The sequence below is a fragment of the Schistocerca piceifrons genome, unplaced genomic scaffold (assembly GCF_021461385.2).
Source record: "Schistocerca piceifrons isolate TAMUIC-IGC-003096 unplaced genomic scaffold, iqSchPice1.1 HiC_scaffold_537, whole genome shotgun sequence".
In the NCBI taxonomy this organism is placed as follows: Eukaryota; Metazoa; Arthropoda; class Insecta; order Orthoptera; family Acrididae; genus Schistocerca; species Schistocerca piceifrons.
Genome location: NW_025728774.1, coordinates 150,419 through 168,402, shown reverse-complemented (window position 1 = coordinate 168,402; position 17,984 = coordinate 150,419). Strand labels below are relative to the sequence as shown.

The window sequence follows — 17,984 nt, the reverse complement described above, 5'->3', positions numbered from 1 at the left end:
TACGCCCTGCAGACCAGTCCCCCAATTTTAATTATTGCCGTGATTTACATGACTTAGTTCGTACGATGCATCTGCGTGATGTTTGGGAACACAAATATCCAACCCTGGTGAAATATACGTTTTTTACCGGGTCCTCATGCAGTAGACTCGACAGATTCTATTTATCTGATTTTTTATGTGATAAAATTCTTTCTGTCGATGTTATTCCTACTAGTTTTTCTGACCATTGTGCTTTTACTGCAACTGTAAATCTTAGTCACCAACCTGCAAAACTTTATCGTTCCCAGTGGATGTTAAATGTTTCCCACCTTGCCGACAGTGCTATGGATGATGTTATAAGTGGCGTGTGGGAGCGATGTCTTCGCTCTGTCCCGCGATACCCCTCCTTGCTGGTTTGGTGGACTGCGTTTGCCAAGCCCAAGATTCGTCAGACTTTGATTTTATACTGTGCTGCAAGGGCGCGTGATTTTAAGAACACGTATGAATATTACTACTCTGTCCTGCGTGAACTATATGACGCGGCGGGTACCTCTCCTCTGCGGATCCATGATGTTCGTCGTATTAAAGCCAAGCTCTTGAGCCTTAAACGACGACAGATGGATGGTCTGCGAGTTAAGTCGAAACCTCACTCTCTTGTTGAAGGTGAGCTGACATCCTTGTACCACCTGCTACGGCATCAGACTCGTCGTCGTCGCTCCTTCATCTCTTCTCTTACGGTGGATGATGGACGACAGCTTATTGCACAGGAGGAAATGGTTCGTGCTCTTCATCAGTATTATACTAGTCTATATTCTGCCGATGATTCTGGTGAGTCTCTTTCGGATGATGTCCTTGGGGATCTAACTGCGACGATCGCGCCTGACGCGAACGGCGAATTTCTCCGGGAGTTCCAGGTAGATGATGTTTTCGATTTTATTGCTCGCTCTCCGTCCAGTAAATCGCCGGGTCCAGACGGCCTGCCTAAAGAATTTTATCTCCGTTTTTGGCCTCTTTTGGGTGGCATTTTTACGCAGATTTTAAATGAGATTGTCAGGGGGGTGGATGTGCCTGCCGATTTTAAAGTAGGGAAAATTGTTTTAATTCCGAAGTCCTCTGGTCGTTTATCTGCTGCCAATCTTCGTCCGCTCACATTGCTGAACTTTGACTACAAGACAGCTGCTAGAGCGCTCAATAGCCGGTTGTCTTCTCTGCTTCGGGGTGTGATTGGTGCACATCAATGTTGTTTTCATGATAGATCTATTCTGACACCAGTAGCCGAATATCGGGATGTTGTCTCGGTTGCGGCGGTTACAAACGTACATTGTGCCTTTGCCTTCCTTGATTTTTACAAGGCTTTTGATCACGTCAGTCATGTGTTTTTAGATCATGTTTTAGGTACAATAGGTTTTAACGCTTCATCACGTGGTGTTCTTGGCAATTTGTATAGGGGAATAACAGCTCGGGTGTCAGTCAATGGGCAGCTGACGCCGCCCATTGCTATCCGCCGCGGAGTGCCTCAGGGTAGTCCGCTCTCTATGTCTTTATTCGTATTGTCCCTGGAACCGCTGCTTCGGACTATTGCTCTCAAGCTTCAGGGTATGTCCCTCTCTGGTGGGAAGCTCTCTGTTAAGGCATATGCGGATGATGTCGTTGTTCTCCTCCGTCAACGTGATGATATCCGGTTGTTGAAAGGGGCAGTTGATGCATACTGTCGTGTCTCTGGAGCGCGTCTCAATCAGGGTAAATGTAAGTTCCTTGATATTCGAGGATTTCGCGATGCTGATGTCCCTTGGGCCACTTTTGTCGATCGCCATACGTCCTTGGGGATTATCATTGATCGGTGTCCTCTAAAAATGGCGGCTCTCAATTGGAAATCTGTCACCGAGAAGATACAGGGGGCTCTGATGGTCCATGAGCAGCGCTCTGCTACCATTTTGCAAAAAGTCAGAATTTTAGACACCTACGTTCTATGTAAAGCTTATTATGTTGCTCAGCTGTTCCCACTTCCCATGATGGTGGCGAAAAGGTTGCGCCAATTGTCTAGCAGGTTTATATGGAAGGGCCATCTATTCAAGTTACGTTACGAGGTTATGACGAAACCGCGTATCTCCGGAGGCTTGGGCCTCTCTGACATTACTCGCAAGGCGTCTGCTTTGTACGTCCGCCGAACGACTCTAATTGTTACGCAAGAAGAGACTTCAATTACATCCAGGCTTTTTACTGTTGTGCGTCCGGCGAGCCTTGCTCCACCTGTCGATGTCGGACGCCTAAATTTTAAGTTGAAACACATTCGGGAATTTTACATTGCGGTGAGTTACCTCGGTGACGTCTTCTTGCGGCGACCGGTGCCAACGACCAAGGGCTTGATTGCCCGCTGGGAGGGGCTGGCCGGTCCCAATCCAATAGAACTGGCGTCTCCATCTGTGTCCTGGAGGAACGTCTGGAAGAATGTTAGTCTGCCGATACACTCTATGGCCGTGGCGTCCACGTGGTATAGGGTAATAAATAATTTGGTTCCCACCAATGTACGACTGCACCGTATTGGTCTTTCTGACACGGACACCTGTACTCGGTGTGGTCTCCTGGATACCCTTGAACATCGATTCACCTGCTGTGGGCACCTTGCCAATTGGCGTTGGCTCAGGAAACAACTTGCTTTTGTCACTAGGTCTGCTGAAGCCGCTTATACTATTGACATCATCGTCCGGCCCGATTCCTCCTTTTTTCCGCGAACGAAGCTCCATACAGTCATGTGGTTGATTGGACATTTCGTACATTTTGTCATCAGTTGTCATGAAGACGATGGACACCTAGCGTTTCGGCAGTACATGCTTACTGCTTACTGGCAGCGCTTGCGATTGCCAGGCCTCCGTGATGATTTTGCAAATATGCTTAGCCTGACATTTGAAAGAGAGGGTGTTGGCTAAGGACACCTGTGTGAGCCATTTTCTTTTATACTGTTTCGGGATTTACCGCCTTGGTGTATGTTTCTTCTCTACATCCAGGACTGAAGTTTTCGTGGACCTTTAGGGCGCTCAAGAAAAACAAACGAGCGACCACGAACCGAGACAGTAGGGGATAATACTACGCCCTTGTACAGGTGCCTTTCGGAAACAGGACGGTGGAGTCATCGTGGCCAGGCCTCGGGCTTCGACCCCTGCCCACTTTGCTTCCGCAGGCCTGAATCTCACTGTCACCTCTAACTTTACACAATAAAAAAAAAATATGATTTTATTATGCACTCCCAGTATATCAAAATTGAGGTAAAAAAAAAAAAAAAAAAAAAAAAAAAAAAAAAAAAAAAAAAAAAAAAAAAGGGGTATGATTCCTGCTTCGGGTGCAGGAGGTCCCGGGTTCAAATCCCGGACGAGCCCTTGCGTTTTGTACAACGGTGTGGCAACAAATCGCATGGCGGCGGCTGTTTCGCGCATTTCCAGGCCTCCAAGTCAGCGCTAAAATCCGACAACCAGTTCTGAAACCGTTTCATGTTTCATTTGAGCCATGTGCACCCTGCTGATGGAACGTTTGATTTAAATGGTCACAGTAGAGATCGTAGCAAGTGTCTTGCTGAGTGCGACGAAAACGGCTTTCCGCCCGCAATCCAACCGGGGACCTTCTGCGTGTTAGGCACGGCGCCTGGGCTCGGCGGCAGCTGCTGCTCTTTCTGTCCTTACGAGATACCGTCGATTCGCGCAGTCGTTATTGCAAAAGATGTCACTAAAGGCAATCGCTTCGTTAGCGGCACGGTGCCTGGGCTCGGCGGCAGCTCTACATGGAGGCACCAGCAGCCCAGCCAGGCCGCCGCCGGCACCGGCGCGCCACAGCGCAAGGAGCCGGCGGCCGCCCTGCAATGCCCCCTGTCGTTGCATATTCCACCCGCCTTATATCCTCTCCATGTCTGACTCACTACCCTAAATGACACTGCAGCCTACGTGCTTATTACTACCGCTTTTGGAAGAACCAAGGCGCAGCATTCTAGTGTCGAACCGGTATTGCAAATTTGGATTAAGCAAAATTTTATTGTGTGGTCGAGCGACAGCGTCATCTCGCTCTTCCTACATGATCGCCTCTTGTGCGGAATAATTCCTAGCGCGCCGATGGCTTCAGAGTTGGTCTTCTCGAACTTTTGCTTTCGCACTGCATTCCGCAATCTTTTCGTTATGAGTTGTGTGCTTCGGTTTCCCGACTTTCTTGTGTTTAGTGCGTTTGGCTTCTCTTAACCCCTAGCCACCGCTTGCCGAAATTTCCACACTGTCGTCCGTCGATCTGCAGAGCTCGATGAAGGCATCGCGGCCGTTCCTGAGCTCGTGGAACGGCCGAATCTGTAGTTGTTTCCAGATCTCTCCCACACAACGGCCTCCCAGAAGCTTGGATTACAGAAGTACGCCACTACTCCCAGCCGGAGATTCACGTTTGAAAGCAGAATGACATGAGCTACACGCAGCTCCGATTTTTTTTTTTTTGTGTCTGACCTACTTTGAAAGACTTTTTAGTCGATTTACTTACTACTATCGCTGTTGGAAACCAGGTGATAACCACACAGTATTCTAGAGACGATGAGGTAATGAAAATTTAGAATAAGTAAAACAGTATCATAAGAAGTTGTGCGGTGGAGCAGCACATGCAATTCACGCTTCCTAGATATTCGTTACTGCATAGAATAATTCTGTTGTCTGCGGCGTCTTCAGTATCCGTCTTCTGGAAATTTTGCTTGCAGTATATCGTGCAATCTTTTCGTAATGAGTTGGTGCTTGGTTTCCCGATGTTCTTTTGTTTAGTGCATTCGCCTTCTCTTAACCCTGAGAAACCACATACCGAAACTGAGGCACTGCCGGCTGATCATAAGCAGTGCTCGATGAAGTTATTTCGCTTGCTGTTCGTTGCCTTTAATATTGTTCTCATCAGTGGTGAGTGCTGCCTGCAGAAAGCGTTTATCTTGCGAATTCACGTGAAAGTTTGTGTTCCCTGTGAGGTCCACTACTTGGGATTAACTTGACTGCTCCAGACAGGTGGCTCGTTGGTCTAGGGGTATGATTCCTGCTTTGGGTGCAGGAGGTCCCGGGTTCAAATCCCGGACGAGCCCTGCCATTTTGACCGTGCTGAAGAGTAGGTGGAACTCAGTCCCGGTTGCAGCTCCTCAATGAAGAGTAGACGCCTGTTATAGCACGTGGATATAACAAGAATGCGGCACCAGTAAAGTACGTAGGTGGAATTCGATAGAAACGCAGACGGTAATTTTGCATGCAACGGAAAACAAGGTTGTCTTTGCGGAATATGTGCACCGTGAGTGGAGATTCAGCTTAATTGTGCGACAGTCTACCCTCATCTTACTAGCGACGGCAACAACCAAGGGGTGGCATGTAAGATTGAGCGTGGCTAAGAGTTTCTCATTATTAGTTAGCATCACACTTTGACAGAGCTGTGACAAGGCGAGTAGGGTGAGCTCAGGAAAGCCAGTAGCAAGCGCACTTGAAGTAGCCCAGAAGAACCGGATTATAAATTTTGCCAGCCATAATGGAGCTAGGGGCGTTCTCAGTTACCAAATACCGGTGCAATAAGAGAGCAACAGTATTTGACAGTAAAATGACGCCCTATCCGTCTAGCATACGACATTGCTTGTCTCTGCATACGCGGACGTGAGGTCATCTCGGAAATGAAATCCGAAATATAGATTAAAATTGTTGTGTTCCCGCCCGGGATCGAACCGGGGACCTTCTGCGTGTAAAGCAGACGTGATAACCGCTACACCACGGAAACGACGGTCGCTTTCATCTACCACCCGGAGACTCGTAATAGCAACAGTTTGTCTTCTGTGTTAGCAAGGGCATCGGCTACGAGCTCCCTCCGATTCGTGAAGTTCCTATAGTAAAAGACGTCGATAAAAACAATCCAACCGCGACAGACAGGGAGAACGCTGGCTGAGCTGCAGCCCTACATGGTGAGACCATCAAAGGTGGCGTCATTCACATGCAGTGCGTTTTCGGAACGAATAGGCTCGTTGGTCTAGGGGTATGATTCCTGCTTCGGGTGCAGGAGGTCCCGGGTTCAAATCCCGGACGAGCCCTTGCGTTTTGTACAACGGTGTGGCAACAAATCGCATGGCGGCGGCTGTTTCGCGCATTTCCAGGCCTCCAAGTCAGCGCTAAAATCCGACAACCAGTTCTGAAACCGTTTCATGTTTCATTTGAGCCATGTGCACCCTGCTGATGGAACGTTTGATTTAAATGGTCACAGTAGAGATCGTAGCAAGTGTCTTGCTGAGTGCGACGAAAACGGCTTTCCGCCCGCAATCCAACCGGGGACCTTCTGCGTGTTAGGCACGGCGCCTGGGCTCGGCGGCAGCTGCTGCTCCTTCTGTCCTTACGAGATACCGTCGATTCGCGCAGTCGTTATTGCAAAAGATGTCACTAAAGGCAATCGCTTCGTTAGCGGCACGGTGCCTGGGCTCGGCGGCAGCTCTACATGGAGGCACCAGCAGCCCAGCCAGGCCGCCGCCGGCACCGGCGCGCCACAGCGCAAGGAGCCGGCGGCCGCCCTGCAATGCCCCCTGTCGTTGCATATTCCACCCGCCTTATATCCTCTCCATGTCTGACTCACTACCCTAAATGACACTGCAGTCTACGTGCTTATTACTACCGCTTTTGGAAGAACCAAGGCGCAGCATTCTAGTGTCGAACCGGTATTGCAAATTTGGATTAAGCAAAATTTTATTGTGTGGTCGAGCGACAGCGTCATCTCGCTCTTCCTACATGATCGCCTCTTGTGCGGAATAATTCCTAGCGCGCCGATGGCTTCAGAGTTGGTCTTCTCGAACTTTTGCTTTCGCACTGCATTCCGCAATCTTTTCGTTATGAGTTGTGTGCTTCGGTTTCCCGACTTTCTTGTGTTTAGTGCGTTTGGCTTCTCTTAACCCCTAGCCACCGCTTGCCGAAATTTCCACACTGTCGTCCGTCGATCTGCAGAGCTCGATGAAGGCATCGCGGCCGTTCCTGAGCTCGTGGAACGGCCGAATCTGTAGTTGTTTCCAGATCTCTCCCACACAACGGCCTCCCAGAAGCTTGGATTACAGAAGTACGCCACTACTCCCAGCCGGAGATTCACGTTTGAAAGCAGAATGACATGAGCTACACGCAGCTCCGATTTTTTTTTTTTTGTGTCTGACCTACTTTGAAAGACTTTTTAGTCGATTTACTTACTACTATCGCTGTTGGAAACCAGGTGATAACCACACAGTATTCTAGAGACGATGAGGTAATGAAAATTTAGAATAAGTAAAACAGTATCATAAGAAGTTGTGCGGTGGAGCAGCACATGCAATTCACGCTTCCTAGATAATCGTTACTGCATAGAATAATTCTGTTGTCTGCGGCGTCTTCAGTATCCGTCTTCTGGAAATTTTGCTTGCAGTATATCGTGCAATCTTTTCGTTATGAGTTGGTGCTTGGTTTCCCGATGTTCTTTTGTTTAGTGCATTCGCCTTCTCTTAACCCTGAGAAACCACATACCGAAACTGAGGCACTGCCGGCTGATCATAAGCAGTGCTCGATGAAGTTATTTCGCTTGCTGTTCGTAGCCTTTAATATTGTTCTCATCAGTGGTGAGTGCTGCCTGCAGAAAGCGTTTATCTTGCGAATTCACGTGAAAGTTTGTGTTCCCTGTGAGGTCCACTACTTGGGATTAACTTGACTGCTCCAGACAGGTGGCTCGTTGGTCTAGGGGTATGATTCCTGCTTTGGGTGCAGGAGGTCCAGTTCCGCTTTAGACGCCGTGCAGTGTGGACGTGCCTAGTCTTCCGCTCCGCCGTAGCGTTACGTATAGTGGACTATCGTTGTTTACGTGTTGTGTTGCAACTTCTGTGAGTGTTTCTCCGTCGTTGTTTCGTACCTTGTGTTCCTTTCTGTCCTTATTTCAGTGTGTTGTGTGTAGCGGTTTCGACCGCCTATTTTGAAAATGTCGTCCCAGGTTATTCCTCGTCAGGCTACAGTTAGTTTTACTTTCGACAAGTCAACCCGCAATGTGCAACCTAGTTCCCTTGAGATTCATGATTGGTTGGTAGATACCTTTGGTGTTCATTCGGATCAGGTGCACACTGCTTATTTTGATACCGAACTGTATGTTTTCTTTGTTAAGTTCATGGACCCACTTCAGGTTGATAAAATTCTTTCTAAATATGGTCATCAAGTTCTCTTTCGGCATCGGGATGATTCTGTAAGTACCGTTCTGCTTTCCAATGCTTCCATCACGTATACCAATGTTCGTGTTTACAACCTTCCACCGGAGGTGGATAATGTCTATCTTAAGGAGGGTCTACAAAAGTATGGTGATGTAAAGAGCATTCGCCTTGAACGCTGGTCAAGCCAACATCGCCTGCAATGTTACAGTGGTATTCGTTCAGTCGAAATGCACATTAAGCAGAATATTCCATCTCACCTGCAGATCGGTGGATATCGTGTCCATGTAACATATAGTGGTCAGGTTGGCACCTGTTTTTTGTGCAATGAAAGTGGTCACGTGCGTACTGACTGTCCGCGGAGGGTTTTTGTTTTAAAAAATTCTCTCGAACAGCGTCGCAAGTTAACGGTCGCTGACCTCGTTGCAGGTGGTTCTGCTCTTGGTGTAGCACAGTCCAGTGGTAGTAGCGCCCCGCCACAGGTTTTGCGCACCCCTGACACAGAATTTCCTCCTTTGCGTGCTAAATCTGATGTTGTTCCGTCTGTCCCTCAGGTGGGTGTGCCACTTTTGAATAATAAGAGGCGTCGCCCACACGATGGAAATAGTACGGATGAGGATCTCCCTGAGATGCCCCAGTCCGAGCGACCGGCATCCTCCGAACCACTGTGTACTGTAGCTGCTCCCTGCCCTCCTGAGGTAGCGGTTCCGGTGGCGGCTGCTGGCCCCCCTCCGGCCTCCGACGCAGCTTCTCTCGAGTCGGGTCGTCGGTCGGGCCTGTTGGCGCCGTCTTCCGAACCGACTTCGATGTCACAACAAGTGGAGCCGCGACAACTTCCTGCTTCGCTGCCCCATACCTCTGCCAGCGGAGCTGCTCCGCTTCCTTCCAACTCTGCGGCCTCGGACCTTCCTGCTCACGTTTCGCCTCCGTGCAGTCCATGTTTGCCGGAAGCTAGTGCAGGTGTTGACCATTCCGTTTCGTCGGATGTTTCCGCCGCGACCCCGGATCCCGCATGTGGACCGGCGCGGGTGGTGTCGGATACAGAACTTGACCCTCCTACGTCACCGGCGGCTGAAGCTTCCTTGCCCGTCAGCCGACGCAAGTTACGCGTTCAGCCGAACGTTAATGCTGTTCGTAAAAAACCGAAACGTAAGGGATCCGCGGAACGGGGTAGCAGTCCCCCTCCCTCGGATGCCTCCGTCACCCCTGGTATGGACTGTGACGCTGGTGCGTCGGTGTAGGTGATTTGTTTTCTCGCTTTTCTGTCTAAGGTTCAAGCATACACCTTTCTTACCTTAAATGTTAACCGTATTGAGTCCGACGTTCGCATTGCCTCTTTGCGGCAGTTTATTTACGACGCCTGTGCGGACGTAGTGTTTTTGCAGGAAGTGTTGTTTTCTGATCTCTCTCTACCTGGATTTCAAACTGCTTTTAATGTCGCGCCGGAATATTCAACAGGAACTGCTCTTTTCTTTCGAGAGGGCATTCCTATTACTGACATTGAATTCCTTGACTCTGGCCGTGGGATTGGTTGTCGTCTTTTTGATCTCCGCCTCGTTGTTTTGTATGCCCCCTCTGGTTCGGGTCACACTGTGGCTCGATCGCGCTTTTATAAAGAAGAGCTTATTTATCTTTTGCGCCAGAGTCCTCGGAGTCTCCTGCTCGGAGGCGATTTTAATTGTGTTTTACGCCCTGCAGACCAGTCCCCCAATTTTAATTATTGCCGTGATTTACATGACTTAGTTCGTACGATGCATCTGCGTGATGTTTGGGAACACAAATATCCAACCCTGGTGAAATATACGTTTTTTACCGGGTCCTCATGCAGTAGACTCGACAGATTCTATTTATCTGATTTTTTATGTGATAAAATTCTTTCTGTCGATGTTATTCCTACTAGTTTTTCTGACCATTGTGCTTTTACTGCAACTGTAAATCTTAGTCACCAACCTGCAAAACTTTATCGTTCCCAGTGGATGTTAAATGTTTCCCACCTTGCCGACAGTGCTATGGATGATGTTATAAGTGGCGTGTGGGAGCGATGTCTTCGCTCTGTCCCGCGATACCCCTCCTTGCTGGTTTGGTGGACTGCGTTTGCCAAGCCCAAGATTCGTCAGACTTTGATTTTATACTGTGCTGCAAGGGCGCGTGATTTTAAGAACACGTATGAATATTACTACTCTGTCCTGCGTGAACTATATGACGCGGCGGGTACCTCTCCTCTGCGGATCCATGATGTTCGTCGTATTAAAGCCAAGCTCTTGAGCCTTAAACGACGACAGATGGATGGTCTGCGAGTTAAGTCGAAACCTCACTCTCTTGTTGAAGGTGAGCTGACATCCTTGTACCACCTGCTACGGCATCAGACTCGTCGTCGTCGCTCCTTCATCTCTTCTCTTACGGTGGATGATGGACGACAGCTTATTGCACAGGAGGAAATGGTTCGTGCTCTTCATCAGTATTATACTAGTCTATATTCTGCCGATGATTCTGGTGAGTCTCTTTCGGATGATGTCCTTGGGGATCTAACTGCGACGATCGCGCCTGACGCGAACGGCGAATTTCTCCGGGAGTTCCAGGTAGATGATGTTTTCGATTTTATTGCTCGCTCTCCGTCCAGTAAATCGCCGGGTCCAGACGGCCTGCCTAAAGAATTTTATCTCCGTTTTTGGCCTCTTTTGGGTGGCATTTTTACGCAGATTTTAAATGAGATTGTCAGGGGGGTGGATGTGCCTGCCGATTTTAAAGTAGGGAAAATTGTTTTAATTCCGAAGTCCTCTGGTCGTTTATCTGCTGCCAATCTTCGTCCGCTCACATTGCTGAACTTTGACTACAAGACAGCTGCTAGAGCGCTCAATAGCCGGTTGTCTTCTCTGCTTCGGGGTGTGATTGGTGCACATCAATGTTGTTTTCATGATAGATCTATTCTGACACCAGTAGCCGAATATCGGGATGTTGTCTCGGTTGCGGCGGTTACAAACGTACATTGTGCCTTTGCCTTCCTTGATTTTTACAAGGCTTTTGATCACGTCAGTCATGTGTTTTTAGATCATGTTTTAGGTACAATAGGTTTTAACGCTTCATCACGTGGTGTTCTTGGCAATTTGTATAGGGGAATAACAGCTCGGGTGTCAGTCAATGGGCAGCTGACGCCGCCCATTGCTATCCGCCGCGGAGTGCCTCAGGGTAGTCCGCTCTCTATGTCTTTATTCGTATTGTCCCTGGAACCGCTGCTTCGGACTATTGCTCTCAAGCTTCAGGGTATGTCCCTCTCTGGTGGGAAGCTCTCTGTTAAGGCATATGCGGATGATGTCGTTGTTCTCCTCCGTCAACGTGATGATATCCGGTTGTTGAAAGGGGCAGTTGATGCATACTGTCGTGTCTCTGGAGCGCGTCTCAATCAGGGTAAATGTAAGTTCCTTGATATTCGAGGATTTCGCGATGCTGATGTCCCTTGGGCCACTTTTGTCGATCGCCATACGTCCTTGGGGATTATCATTGATCGGTGTCCTCTAAAAATGGCGGCTCTCAATTGGAAATCTGTCACCGAGAAGATACAGGGGGCTCTGATGGTCCATGAGCAGCGCTCTGCTACCATTTTGCAAAAAGTCAGAATTTTAGACACCTACGTTCTATGTAAAGCTTATTATGTTGCTCAGCTGTTCCCACTTCCCATGATGGTGGCGAAAAGGTTGCGCCAATTGTCTAGCAGGTTTATATGGAAGGGCCATCTATTCAAGTTACGTTACGAGGTTATGACGAAACCGCGTATCTCCGGAGGCTTGGGCCTCTCTGACATTACTCGCAAGGCGTCTGCTTTGTACGTCCGCCGAACGACTCTAATTGTTACGCAAGAAGAGACTTCAATTACATCCAGGCTTTTTACTGTTGTGCGTCCGGCGAGCCTTGCTCCACCTGTCGATGTCGGACGCCTAAATTTTAAGTTGAAACACATTCGGGAATTTTACATTGCGGTGAGTTACCTCGGTGACGTCTTCTTGCGGCGACCGGTGCCAACGACCAAGGGCTTGATTGCCCGCTGGGAGGGGCTGGCCGGTCCCAATCCAATAGAACTGGCGTCTCCATCTGTGTCCTGGAGGAACGTCTGGAAGAATGTTAGTCTGCCGATACACTCTATGGCCGTGGCGTCCACGTGGTATAGGGTAATAAATAATTTGGTTCCCACCAATGTACGACTGCACCGTATTGGTCTTTCTGACACGGACACCTGTACTCGGTGTGGTCTCCTGGATACCCTTGAACATCGATTCACCTGCTGTGGGCACCTTGCCAATTGGCGTTGGCTCAGGAAACAACTTGCTTTTGTCACTAGGTCTGCTGAAGCCGCTTATACTATTGACATCATCGTCCGGCCCGATTCCTCCTTTTTTCCGCGAACGAAGCTCCATACAGTCATGTGGTTGATTGGACATTTCGTACATTTTGTCATCAGTTGTCATGAAGACGATGGACACCTAGCGTTTCGGCAGTACATGCTTACTGCTTACTGGCAGCGCTTGCGATTGCCAGGCCTCCGTGATGATTTTGCAAATATGCTTAGCCTGACATTTGAAAGAGAGGGTGTTGGCTAAGGACACCTGTGTGAGCCATTTTCTTTTATACTGTTTCGGGATTTACCGCCTTGGTGTATGTTTCTTCTCTACATCCAGGACTGAAGTTTTCGTGGACCTTTAGGGCGCTCAAGAAAAACAAACGAGCGACCACGAACCGAGACAGTAGGGGATAATACTACGCCCTTGTACAGGTGCCTTTCGGAAACAGGACGGTGGAGTCATCGTGGCCAGGCCTCGGGCTTCGACCCCTGCCCACTTTGCTTCCGCAGGCCTGAATCTCACTGTCACCTCTAACTTTACACAATAAAAAAAAAATATGATTTTATTATGCACTCCCAGTATATCAAAATTGAGGTAAAAAAAAAAAAAAAAAAAAAAAAAAAAAAAAAAAAAAAAAAAAAAAAAAGGGGTATGATTCCTGCTTCGGGTGCAGGAGGTCCCGGGTTCAAATCCCGGACGAGCCCTTGCGTTTTGTACAACGGTGTGGCAACAAATCGCATGGCGGCGGCTGTTTCGCGCATTTCCAGGCCTCCAAGTCAGCGCTAAAATCCGACAACCAGTTCTGAAACCGTTTCATGTTTCATTTGAGCCATGTGCACCCTGCTGATGGAACGTTTGATTTAAATGGTCACAGTAGAGATCGTAGCAAGTGTCTTGCTGAGTGCGACGAAAACGGCTTTCCGCCCGCAATCCAACCGGGGACCTTCTGCGTGTTAGGCACGGCGCCTGGGCTCGGCGGCAGCTGCTGCTCTTTCTGTCCTTACGAGATACCGTCGATTCGCGCAGTCGTTATTGCAAAAGATGTCACTAAAGGCAATCGCTTCGTTAGCGGCACGGTGCCTGGGCTCGGCGGCAGCTCTACATGGAGGCACCAGCAGCCCAGCCAGGCCGCCGCCGGCACCGGCGCGCCACAGCGCAAGGAGCCGGCGGCCGCCCTGCAATGCCCCCTGTCGTTGCATATTCCACCCGCCTTATATCCTCTCCATGTCTGACTCACTACCCTAAATGACACTGCAGTCTACGTGCTTATTACTACCGCTTTTGGAAGAACCAAGGCGCAGCATTCTAGTGTCGAACCGGTATTGCAAATTTGGATTAAGCAAAATTTTATTGTGTGGTCGAGCGACAGCGTCATCTCGCTCTTCCTACATGATCGCCTCTTGTGCGGAATAATTCCTAGCGCGCCGATGGCTTCAGAGTTGGTCTTCTCGAACTTTTGCTTTCGCACTGCATTCCGCAATCTTTTCGTTATGAGTTGTGTGCTTCGGTTTCCCGACTTTCTTGTGTTTAGTGCGTTTGGCTTCTCTTAACCCCTAGCCACCGCTTGCCGAAATTTCCACACTGTCGTCCGTCGATCTGCAGAGCTCGATGAAGGCATCGCGGCCGTTCCTGAGCTCGTGGAACGGCCGAATCTGTAGTTGTTTCCAGATCTCTCCCACACAACGGCCTCCCAGAAGCTTGGATTACAGAAGTACGCCACTACTCCCAGCCGGAGATTCACGTTTGAAAGCAGAATGACATGAGCTACACGCAGCTCCGATTTTTTTTTTTTTTTTTGTGTCTGACCTACTTTGAAAGACTTTTTAGTCGATTTACTTACTACTATCGCTGTTGGAAACCAGGTGATAACCACACAGTATTCTAGAGACGATGAGGTAATGAAAATTTAGAATAAGTAAAACAGTATCGTAAGAAGTTGTGCGGTGGAGCAGCACATGCAATTCACGCTTCCTAGATAATCGTTACTGCATAGAATAATTCTGTTGTCTGCGGCGTCTTCAGTATCCGTCTTCTGGAAATTTTGCTTGCAGTATATCGTGCAATCTTTTCGTTATGAGTTGGTGCTTGGTTTCCCGATGTTCTTTTGTTTAGTGCATTCGCCTTCTCTTAACCCTGAGAAACCACATACCGAAACTGAGGCACTGCCGGCTGATCATAAGCAGTGCTCGATGAAGTTATTTCGCTTGCTGTTCGTTGCCTTTAATATTGTTCTCATCAGTGGTGAGTGCTGCCTGCAGAAAGCGTTTATCTTGCGAATTCACGTGAAAGTTTGTGTTCCCTGTGAGGTCCACTACTTGGGATTAACTTGACTGCTCCAGACAGGTGGCTCGTTGGTCTAGGGGTATGATTCCTGCTTTGGGTGCAGGAGGTCCCGGGTTCAAATCCCGGACGAGCCCTGCCATTTTGACCGTGCTGAAGAGTAGGTGGAACTCAGTCCCGGTTGCAGCTCCTCAATGAAGAGTAGACGCCTGTTATAGCACGTGGATATAACAAGAATGCGGCACCAGTAAAGTACGTAGGTGGAATTCGATAGAAACGCAGACGGTAATTTTGCATGCAACGGAAAACAAGGTTGTCTTTGCGGAATATGTGCACCGTGAGTGGAGATTCAGCTTAATTGTGCGACAGTCTACCCTCATCTTACTAGCGACGGCAACAACCAAGGGGTGGCATGTAAGATTGAGCGTGGCTAAGAGTTTCTCATTATTAGTTAGCATCACACTTTGACAGAGCTGTGACAAGGCGAGTAGGGTGAGCTCAGGAAAGCCAGTAGCAAGCGCACTTGAAGTAGCCCAGAAGAACCGGATTATAAATTTTGCCAGCCATAATGGAGCTAGGGGCGTTCTCAGTTACCAAATACCGGTGCAATAAGAGAGCAACAGTATTTGACAGTAAAATGACGCCCTATCCGTCTAGCATACGACATTGCTTGTCTCTGCATACGCGGACGTGAGGTCATCTCGGAAATGAAATCCGAAATATAGATTAAAATTGTTGTGTTCCCGCCCGGGATCGAACCGGGGACCTTCTGCGTGTAAAGCAGACGTGATAACCGCTACACCACGGAAACGACGGTCGCTTTCATCTACCACCCGGAGACTCGTAATAGCAACAGTTTGTCTTCTGTGTTAGCAAGGGCATCGGCTACGAGCTCCCTCCGATTCGTGAAGTTCCTATAGTAAAAGACGTCGATAAAAACAATCCAACCGCGACAGACAGGGAGAACGCTGGCTGAGCTGCAGCCCTACATGGTGAGACCATCAAAGGTGGCGTCATTCACATGCAGTGCGTTTTCGGAACGAATAGGCTCGTTGGTCTAGGGGTATGATTCCTGCTTCGGGTGCAGGAGGTCCCGGGTTCAAATCCCGGACGAGCCCTTGCGTTTTGTACAACGGTGTGGCAACAAATCGCATGGCGGCGGCTGTTTCGCGCATTTCCAGGCCTCCAAGTCAGCGCTAAAATCCGACAACCAGTTCTGAAACCGTTTCATGTTTCATTTGAGCCATGTGCACCCTGCTGATGGAACGTTTGATTTAAATGGTCACAGTAGAGATCGTAGCAAGTGTCTTGCTGAGTGCGACGAAAACGGCTTTCCGCCCGCAATCCAACCGGGGACCTTCTGCGTGTTAGGCACGGCGCCTGGGCTCGGCGGCAGCTGCTGCTCTTTCTGTCCTTACGAGATACCGTCGATTCGCGCAGTCGTTATTGCAAAAGATGTCACTAAAGGCAATCGCTTCGTTAGCGGCACGGTGCCTGGGCTCGGCGGCAGCTCTACATGGAGGCACCAGCAGCCCAGCCAGGCCGCCGCCGGCACCGGCGCGCCACAGCGCAAGGAGCCGGCGGCCGCCCTGCAATGCCCCCTGTCGTTGCATATTCCACCCGCCTTATATCCTCTCCATGTCTGACTCACTACCCTAAATGACACTGCAGTCTACGTGCTTATTACTACCGCTTTTGGAAGAACCAAGGCGCAGCATTCTAGTGTCGAACCGGTATTGCAAATTTGGATTAAGCAAAATTTTATTGTGTGGTCGAGCGACAGCGTCATCTCGCTCTTCCTACATGATCGCCTCTTGTGCGGAATAATTCCTAGCGCGCCGATGGCTTCAGAGTTGGTCTTCTCGAACTTTTGCTTTCGCACTGCATTCCGCAATCTTTTCGTTATGAGTTGTGTGCTTCGGTTTCCCGACTTTCTTGTGTTTAGTGCGTTTGGCTTCTCTTAACCCCTAGCCACCGCTTGCCGAAATTTCCACACTGTCGTCCGTCGATCTGCAGAGCTCGATGAAGGCATCGCGGCCGTTCCTGAGCTCGTGGAACGGCCGAATCTGTAGTTGTTTCCAGATCTCTCCCACACAACGGCCTCCCAGAAGCTTGGATTACAGAAGTACGCCACTACTCCCAGCCGGAGATTCACGTTTGAAAGCAGAATGACATGAGCTACACGCAGCTCCGATTTTTTTTTTTTTTTTGTGTCTGACCTACTTTGAAAGACTTTTTAGTCGATTTACTTACTACTATCGCTGTTGGAAACCAGGTGATAACCACACAGTATTCTAGAGACGATGAGGTAATGAAAATTTAGAATAAGTAAAACAGTATCATAAGAAGTTGTGCGGTGGAGCAGCACATGCAATTCACGCTTCCTAGATATTCGTTACTGCATAGAATAATTCTGTTGTCTGCGGCGTCTTCAGTATCCGTCTTCTGGAAATTTTGCTTGCAGTATATCGTGCAATCTTTTCGTTATGAGTTGGTGCTTGGTTTCCCGATGTTCTTTTGTTTAGTGCATTCGCCTTCTCTTAACCCTGAGAAACCACATACCGAAACTGAGGCACTGCCGGCTGATCATAAGCAGTGCTCGATGAAGTTATTTCGCTTGCTGTTCGTTGCCTTTAATATTGTTCTCATCAGTGGTGAGTGCTGCCTGCAGAAAGCGTTTATCTTGCGAATTCACGTGAAAGTTTGTGTTCCCTGTGAGGTCCACTACTTGGGATTAACTTGACTGCTCCAGACAGGTGGCTCGTTGGTCTAGGGGTATGATTCCTGCTTTGGGTGCAGGAGGTCCCGGGTTCAAATCCCGGACGAGCCCTGCCATTTTGACCGTGCTGAAGAGTAGGTGGAACTCAGTCCCGGTTGCAGCTCCTCAATGAAGAGTAGACGCCTGTTATAGCACGTGGATATAACAAGAATGCGGCACCAGTAAAGTACGTAGGTGGAATTCGATAGAAACGCAGACGGTAATTTTGCATGCAACGGAAAACAAGGTTGTCTTTGCGGAATATGTGCACCGTGAGTGGAGATTCAGCTTAATTGTGCGACAGTCTACCCTCATCTTACTAGCGACGGCAACAACCAAGGGGTGGCATGTAAGATTGAGCGTGGCTAAGAGTTTCTCATTATTAGTTAGCATCACACTTTGACAGAGCTGTGACAAGGCGAGTAGGGTGAGCTCAGGAAAGCCAGTAGCAAGCGCACTTGAA

General features: G+C 48.9%; 7 non-coding genes across 7 annotated transcripts; 5 read left to right on the top strand and 2 right to left on the bottom strand.

Annotated features, from left to right (window-relative positions):
- The first annotated feature begins 4,990 nt into the window (after positions 1-4,990).
- Trnap-ugg lies at positions 4,991-5,062 on the top strand. The gene has a single exon. It is a non-coding gene; the product is annotated as a tRNA-Pro (tRNA).
- Positions 5,063-5,663: 601 nt separating this feature from the next.
- Positions 5,664-5,736, bottom strand: Trnav-uac. The gene has a single exon. It is a non-coding gene; the product is annotated as a tRNA-Val (tRNA).
- A 235-nt stretch (positions 5,737-5,971) lies between these two features.
- On the top strand, positions 5,972-6,043 carry Trnap-cgg. Its single transcript has one exon. It is a non-coding gene; the product is annotated as a tRNA-Pro (tRNA).
- An 8,785-nt stretch (positions 6,044-14,828) lies between these two features.
- On the top strand, positions 14,829-14,900 carry Trnap-ugg. The gene has a single exon. It is a non-coding gene; the product is annotated as a tRNA-Pro (tRNA).
- A 601-nt stretch (positions 14,901-15,501) lies between these two features.
- On the bottom strand, positions 15,502-15,574 carry Trnav-uac. Its single transcript has one exon. It is a non-coding gene; the product is annotated as a tRNA-Val (tRNA).
- A 235-nt stretch (positions 15,575-15,809) lies between these two features.
- Trnap-cgg lies at positions 15,810-15,881 on the top strand. The gene has a single exon. It is a non-coding gene; the product is annotated as a tRNA-Pro (tRNA).
- Positions 15,882-17,521: 1,640 nt separating this feature from the next.
- Positions 17,522-17,593, top strand: Trnap-ugg. Its single transcript has one exon. It is a non-coding gene; the product is annotated as a tRNA-Pro (tRNA).
- Positions 17,594-17,984: the final 391 nt, after the last annotated feature.